A 7,567-nucleotide genomic window follows, 5' to 3' on the forward strand; every position below is an offset into this window, starting at 1 on the left:
CCTAATCACCTCTGCCTGCTGGTTTAGTTGCCCCCAACTGCCCCTCCCCCCACTGGCCTGGTTGCCCCCAACCTCCCCCCTGCCAGCCTGGTCACACACAGCCTGCTGTTCAGTAGTTTTGTCGTCCTTCACTAACCCCCCTGCCGGCCTGGTTGCCTCATGCAGCCTGTTGTTCAGTTGTCTGTCTGGTTGTATCAGTCATGACAGCCCCTGGCTTTTCATGTATTAGGATATTTTTGTAGTCATGGACGTGCACTTAGCGGAAGAAAACAAACTTGTCAGGTAGGTGTTTGAGGTAATTGTAGCAGTTTTTAAAAGACATTAAATATGCAGAGCCTGGGCTATCCCAGAGGAAGAACCTCGGCCTGGCATTCATTTTCTGTTCCAGGATCCCATCCAGGACACACTAGTCCTTTCTAGCCAGGCTCCTGCCGGCTGTGCCATTCTGTCAGACTTCTCCTTGTGAGGATCTTGGCCATGTCACCGGCCAAGGATGTTGTACAAGGCGATCTACTGGAATTTGTTTATTTTTCTCATGATTAGATTGGGGTTACTGGTTTGGAGAAGGAAAATCACAGAAAAGTGCCATTCCCTTATGTCAGATTGAATTACTAGTATGTACTGTCGATATGATTTATGACTTGGTTTGATGTTGACCTCAGTTGTGTTTATCAGGTTTCTCCACAATAAAGTTACTCTTTCCTCTAACTCCTGCCCCAGAAGTCACTGCACAGCCCACAATCAAGGAGGGGGGGAGGGAATCTGCTTTAATAAAAAAAAAACACAAAAAGCTGTCAGGGAAATGAGGGGCCGCTGGTGCTGGCGCTGCAAAGGGGAGGTCTTGTCTGTGGTGCAAGCAAGGAAGCGGGATCCTTGGTTAAGAATATCAGGAACATATTTCTTTCCCAAAATCCTTCCCTTGACTCTGCTATTTCATAGTAAAATTCCCAGAAGAGTTGTCTTCATGTTGTGCTTTTTCGCTCTTTTAAATTCATAACAGTTTTTCCAACACAAAAAGTTATGAAAATGACAATGAATAAATGTACCCACTGACCAAAGCGAAACAGCCACTACTATTGAAGGTCCTTCTCTAAAGGATTCACTTTCTTTCTGGTGTCCCCATGTGTCTCTTCATAATTATACCACCTATTTAGCCTTCACATACAGTTTTGTTGTGCATGCTTTTATAAAAGTGATGCCATGCTTATGTGGTGTTCAGCAACTAACTGATTTTGCTTCAACAGCATTCATGTTTGTTATACATATGTTGTTCAAGTTTATGTTCATGGCTATATTAGTCAGTGACTGACAATTTTATACTGTTTTTTAGTTGAACAGATATCCCCCCCCCCTTTTTTTGCCATCATTGGCAATGCTGCTGTGACCACTGAGAACTAAGCGTCCTTGTGCCCCCAGGCGAGTTTCTCTAGGGCAGTGGTTGTTCAGCACTAGCTCCACAGAAGAATCAACCAGAATTAAGGGGGTGAAATGGCGTCTCATTGTAGTTTTGATTTGCATTTTCCTAATGACTGGTGAAATCTAGTGTCTTTTCACATTTTTACCAGCCATCCTAGTATCCTCTTTGATGAATAACTTGTTTGACCATTTTCTAATAGGTTGTTTGCACTTTCCTTATATAAATTTTTTATTCAGGATGTTAACCCTGAATGGATTATCTGTGGTGCGTATACCTTCCCCAGATTTGTGACTTCTCTTTTCAATTTGTAGCGATGTGATAAACTGCAGTTTATCATTACATTACAATGTGGACAAATGTATAAATAGCAGGTTCTGTGTTTTATCTGCTTTTGAAATTTCTTCTTTTGTCCATTTACATTATTTTATTTTTTCTTTCTTACATTGTGCTTTCAGCTTACTTTGCTCTCTGTGCTTTATGTTTTCTTCCCCTGAATATGTCTGTTTCTGCTCATTTAGTGTTTCCCCTTCCATTTCTCTTTGTGCGTACTTCCCGTCAGGTCTTAAGTTGGTCAATAGTGTTGCCCTTCCTGTGCACCACATAGGGAGCTTGTCTCCCGTCACCCTTCAGGCTAACATGTTGGCTAGTATATGCTTCCTCCCTCTTTTTTCCTCCAACTAGTCATTATCATTATTTAATTAGTCTAAGGTTTGTTTAGATCTGGTTACTGTACTATGTAAACTACAGAAAAACTGACATAACTACGGGTCATGGTAGCTCTTAACATTACAGTAATGGAAACAGAACGTGTAGGAAACAGAAGGCCCAGAGGGGGTTACAGGCAACTTGCAGACCTGGACAGTGAAGCTGAAGTCCTGGGGAAAGGGCAGATCTCATAAAAGCTTGAGAGGTAGCAGCATTGCCACCAACATGTTGCCAGTTCACTGTTTGGATCACCAAAGCAGTTTCTCATTTGGAGGGCTGGGGGCTGGGGCCAAGAGGGAAAAAGCAGTCCATCAAAGATACCTGCCACCAACGTCTCTGGAGCAAATGAAGCTTGTGCTTATAAACCCAGAGGTGTGTTTTGTGGGAAAAGTTGGAAGGCAGCGTTAGAGGCTCGTTTTCTCACGGAACTGCTGCGCGGCGCCCTCAGGTTGCCGGCCAGTCCTGTGCTCCCTCGTCCCTGCTGCACTCTTCTGCCTGAGAGGCCATGGAGCCTGCAGATCCCATTGCTGCAACTGCAAGCTGATTTCCACTCTGTGTACTAAAGTGGGCTGTTGCTTTTTTGTTCCTCCAAAACTTGAAGCTATACTCAGTTAAGTGGTTAAAATTACATTCAAAGTTAACAAACCTGAATTTCAGCTTCAAAAGGGTTGTCACCATCTCATCATGCCTGAAGTTTCCATGTTACAATATAGCAAAGCCTCATTAATTCAGACTTATCTCGTTGGATATTTGAGTGCTTAGAGCAGAAGTTAACTTGGCACTTTAAAATTTTTTTTTATTATTTTTATTTTTATTTTTATTTTTTTACAGAGAGGAAGGGAGAGGGATAGAGTTGGAAACATTGATGAGAGAGAAACATCAATCAGCTATCTCCTGCACACCTCCTGCTGGGGATGTGCCCGCAACCAAGGTACATGCCCTTGACCGAAATCGAACCTGGGACCCTTCAGTCCGCAGGCCTACGCTCTATCCAATGAGCCAAACTGGGTAGGGCTAACTTGCCACTTTATATAAAGAATTAACAAATGGATATTGAAGCTACATGCTGAAGCGTGCTATCTTCAAGTTGCCCTCAGCACTTGAAAAATACCCATGCACATTCAACTGATTGGTATATTTCCTTTCCAGAGTCATTTCAGCAAGAATTTATTCAGCACCAGCTATGTGCACAGTGAATTGATGGGCTCTGGACCACTTCTTTTCTTTTTTCTTTTTTTTTAATATATTTTATTGATTTTTTACAGAGGAAGGGAGAGGGATAAAGAGTTAGAAACATCGATGAGAGAGAGACATCAATCAGCTGTCTCCTGCACTCCTCCTACTGGGGATGTGCCCACAACCAAGGTACATGCCCTTGACCGGAATCGAACCTGGGACCTTTCAGTCCGAAGGCAGATGCTCTATCCACTGAGCCAAACTGGTTTTGGTGAGGATCATTTTTTTAATCATTTTTTATTTTTCAATTACAATTGCCATATAATATTATATTAGTTTTGGATGTACACCCCAGTAATTAGACATTACGTATCTTACTAAGTGATCATCCTGATAAATTTTGCACCCATCTGACACCATATATAGTTATTTGATTATTACTAACTGTATTCCCTGTGCTGTACTTCACATTCCCATGACTACCGTGTTAAGACATCCTCCAAAAATAAGACCTAGCACATGGAAAGATAAGACATCCCCTGAAAATAAGACCTAGCGCAACTTTGGGAGAAAATTTTAATATAAGACACTGTCTTATTTTCGGGGAAACAGGGTAGTATGTAACAACCAACTTGTACTTCTTAATCCCTTCATCTTTTTTACCTATTCCTTCACCACCACCCCTCCCATCTGGCAATCACCAAAATGTTTCTGGATGATTTCTTTAAAACAGTGAACTTTATCCTTCATATTTCAGACTTTATTCCATTTGTCCATGTTTGGCAGTATGCGCTATAGATTACATGGAGCTGGTAAATTGCTGCCCGGTCACTGGCTAGGAATTCATAATTGTGCTTTCTCTCTTCAGTCTCTCTCCTCTACCATTGAAGGCTTCAAGTCCTCAGGATCCTTATCAAAAAGCTCTTGCTATTTTACAGTGCAAGTCTTCTATTTAACTAAGCAACCAATTAATTTCTATGGCAACACAAAAGCTCTTTAGAAGTGAAGTTGTACATATAAGTGCAGTGCCTACTGGCAGGCAAGTGTCTAAGGGGGAAGAGGCTGAAATGCAATCACACAGGATGGACGACTGGCCTTGGAGACCCGAGGGGCCAAGCACAGGTGCTGCCCTCAGAAGTGGCTGCAGCCCCGAGCCAGACCCAAAGATTTCCATCTGAGCTGTTCACTCACCTGCAAGGAACGCTTTGAAGTTGGGCTATTTCACAAACTCTGTCAGTTTTGTTTCCTCAATAGTTTACAGTTTCAGGTGAACCCAACCACAACCCTTCCTTGGATTGCCTACAGACTTGACTTCAAGAGAGGTCAAGTTAGAAAATTTATTGCTTTAGGGTTTGATGGCTGAGAAGTCCATTGCCAAGGTTCTGAGGGTGAAGGCAGCTATATTTACTAATAAAAGCCTAGATGGCCCTCACACCCTCATGTCATCACAAGCTGGCCGCCCCCACGTTGTCCCAAGATGGCCACCACAAGATGGCTGGCAGGGGAAGGCAGTTGTGGGTGATCAGGCCAGCAGGGGAGAGCAGTTGGGCAGGACCAGGCCTGCAGGGGAGGGCAGTTGGGTGCAATCAGGCTGACAGGCAAAAGCAGTTAAGGGCAGTCAGGTAGGCAGTCAGGCAAGTGGTTAGGAGCCAGCAGTCCAGATTGTGAGAGGAGTGTCTGACTGCTGGTTTAGCCCCCTGAGAGATGGGGCCTAAACCGGCAGTTCTACACCCCCCTGTGGGGTCCCAGATTGGAGATGATTCAGGCTGGGCTGAGGGACAACCCCCAGTGCATGAATTTTGTGCACCAGGCCTCAAGTTAAAACTAAAGTTTTTCCTTTGTCTAGATTGTATTAAAAATCTTGTTTCACACACCATTCTAGAATCAATCTAAGAACATTTTTGATCTTTGGATGTGTGGAGCACATACCCGTAACTGAGAACCTCTCTCACCAACTGACTTTCCAGGGAGGCGATGCCCAGACGGTTGTGTAGATTTGCCCTCTCCCTGCCTGCTTCCTCTGTGCCGCGGGCCTTCGTGGTCTGAGTCCGACTCCTGGCCTGGCCGTGGCGCTGTGGGCTAGACTCCTGCCTGCGGTCCCAGCCTGTGCTAAGGCAGGTGGGTGCCTGTGGAGACTGGTTGGTGCTCACAAGCAGCAAAGCTTACCCTGCAGGTAATTTGTAAATGTTTAAGGAAAGTGAGTTCTTATCTCCTCTCACTCAGAAGTCATCTCAAAGGCTATGATGTCCTCATGTCATCCAAGCCCCACACCCTGAGTAGTCTTTCCCATATTGACCTGAAATCAGAACCTTAGAACCGAGGGTCCTTTTCCATGTTCCTGGCATAAGAATCACTTCTGTAACAAGGTCATGTAACTCCTGCGTGGTGCTTCATGACAGGGCCCTCCTACTTCCCTTCAGGTTTTCCCCCGTTGGCAGGTCTGAGTGACTGCTCTTTCAGAAATAGTTTGTCCCTGACCCTCTTTCCAACTGTAGTGTGGAAACTGGGAGACAAAATATATCTTCATTGTCTTAATATTTAAATGGGCATTAGGCAAGCATAATACACAAAACACATCTTTTCCTTTTACCCACAAACATTGAGCATCTATCATGTGCTAGGTACTGTTCTGGGTGCTCAGAATCTATCAGTTGCCAAGACCAAGTTGTTGGCTCTCTGACTTGACAATCTAAAGAGGGGGGTGACAAACAATAAAATAAGCAATATAATTTTCGGTGGTGATAAATGCTATGGAGAGAATGAAGACAGGTGGATGGAGAGCACCGGGTGGGAATGAATGAGAGAGGTGGTAGTGAAGGCCTCTAAGGAGGCATCACAGTCACTTGCGCGATGTGCTGTGCATAACTGTTCAATGGCTACCGAAGCTTCTGTCCCATTGGAGGCACTCACTCTAAGACGGCTGTGCCCATGTGATGGCCTCTGGGCTCATGGCACTATAACTGCAAATTGGCCCTATCCTGTTTTTTACAAGATACTGATTTGTTTTTCAGAGACAACAGAACAAAACTGCAAGTTATGCAGCCAAAGCATGTGCAGAGCAAAATGTTGCAAATTACACCCGGAACCAAAGTTTCTCCCCACAGACCCAGAGCACCAGGGGGCCTGAACCCTTACAGGGGCAAAGGGTCTGCTGCTCGGGAATATCTGGTGCTGAGACCCTGGGTGGAGAGACAGATTTCAGCCTGTCTCCATGCCGGTTGGTTTCTCAAGAAAGCTTTTTCCTTTTCTCCAAAGCTGGTGCCATGATACTGGCTTCTGTGCACACTGGGCAGTGAGCCCTTGTGGGTAACAGCACGCTAGCTGGACACTTCTCTTTTCCTTCTGCTCTGTGGCAAAAGCTGCTCTGTGCTAGTACACACAAGATACTGTTTCACATGGAGGCCAGCTCTGTGGCACAGTGTACAGAGACAGGCAAGCCGAGATCTGCTCCTGCCGCTTATTAGCCTCAAAGACCTGGACTATACTTCCTCATCCCTGGGAATCATGAAGATCATGCTATAAGTGAGTTACCTACCTTTAGTTTTCTCTGTGAACTCTGATCATGTTGTGAGTGTTCTAAGCACCACACACTAATCAGCAGGTTCTCCCATGCACCTTAACCACAGAAGTGAGTCACCTTCCCCAGACATGGCCCTCCACTCTGTGCGGGCGAGGCTTCTGCTCATGCTGTTCCACCCCCACCCGCCTCCAGGAATGTATGCCCCCAGCCTGCCAAGCCCTGCTGATCCTTCCAAGCCCTGCTCAAATGCCAGCTGCAGGAAGGCTTCCCAGCGCCAGCACTGTTCCTCCAAATTCTTTATATATATGTTTTTATTCATTTCAGACAGGAAAGGAAGAGAGGGAGAGAGATAGAAACATCAATGATGAGAGAGAATCATAGATCAGCTGCTTTTGCACGCCTCCTTCTGGGAATCGAGCCCACAACCTAGCCATGTGCCCTTGACTGGAATCAAACCCAGGGCCCTTCAGTCAGCAGACCAACGCTCTACCCACTGAGCCAAAAGAGCTAGGGCCCTCCAAATTCTTTCCTCCCCGTGGTCAGCCATTCCACTGTGTGTGCATTCTGTCCGCGCACAGCTGTGCCCTCAGGGGCGTGAGCTCCTCCAAGGTCTGGAGATGCAGCCCCCACACACCTAACTGCCTGGAACATGGCGTCTGTGCAGTGCTCACCGATGTAAATTCAGCAGTCGGAAGCTTCAGAGAAGCTGAGGATGGAAATGTCGGACAGTCTCTGGATTACATCCTTGG

This window comes from Pipistrellus hanaki (genome assembly GCF_964339955.1).
Source record: "Pipistrellus hanaki genome assembly, chromosome: 3".
NCBI lineage: Eukaryota > Metazoa > Chordata > Mammalia > Chiroptera > Vespertilionidae > Pipistrellus > Pipistrellus hanaki.